We start from the raw sequence: 898 nt of genomic DNA on the forward strand, positions 1-898 counted from the left end.
TCAACAAATAACAAGTGCTAGTGAGATTGTGGATAAAGGGGAATGCTTTTGCACTGTTGGTGGGAATGCAAGCTAGTGCAGCCACGGTGGAAAACAGTATGGAGTTTCCTCAAAAAATTAAAAATAGAACTGGCTTATTACCCCTTGATCACTTCTGGGTATTTATTCCAAGAAACCTAAAACACTAATTTAAAATAATATCTTCTTGGGGTCTTACCTCCTTTGCAGCAAAATGGCTAAATGCACCAAGAAAGTCAAAATCATCAGTAAATATGGCACCCATTATGGCGCCTCCCTCAGGAAAATGGTGAAGAAAATTGAGATCAGCCAGCATGTCAAGTACACTTGCTCCTTCTGTGGCAAAACCAAGATGAAGAGCCGAGCGGTGGGGATCTGGCACTGTGGCTCCTGCATGAAACAGTCGATGGTGGTGTCTGGACCTACAATACCACTTCTGCTGTCACAGTAAAGTCTGCCATCAGAAGACTGAAGGAATTGACAGACCAATAGAAGCTCCAAAATTTGAAACATTGCCAGTCGATAATAAATGGGTTAATTTATGTAACAAAAAATAAATAATATATGCACCCCTATGTTCATTGCAGTGTTATGTTCAATAGCCAAGATATAGAAGCAACCTGAGTGCCCATCAATAGGCTAGTGTATAAAAAAGTAGTGAGATATATATATATATATATATATATAATGCAATATTACTCAGTAAAAAAAGAATGAAATCTTACCATATGCAACAGCATGGATGGACCTAGAAGGTATTATGCTAAGTTAAATAAGTTGGTCAGAGAAAGACAAACACCATATGATTTCACTTCTATGTAAAATTGAAAAAGCAAAATAAACAGACTCATAGATATGAAGATCAGATTGATAGTTGCCA

The 898-nt window shown here is 37.3% G+C and overlaps 1 pseudogene; it reads left to right on the forward strand.

The window, feature by feature from the left end:
• The first annotated feature begins 218 nt into the window (after positions 1-218).
• Positions 219-563, forward strand: LOC118981698 (60S ribosomal protein L37a-like; annotated as a pseudogene).
• The last annotated feature ends 335 nt before the right edge of the window (positions 564-898 follow it).

The sequence above is a fragment of the Sturnira hondurensis genome, unplaced genomic scaffold, assembly GCF_014824575.4.
Source record: "Sturnira hondurensis isolate 20B ecotype Veracruz unplaced genomic scaffold, ASM1482457v3 Scaffold0002016, whole genome shotgun sequence".
Lineage (NCBI taxonomy): Eukaryota > Metazoa > Chordata > Mammalia > Chiroptera > Phyllostomidae > Sturnira > Sturnira hondurensis.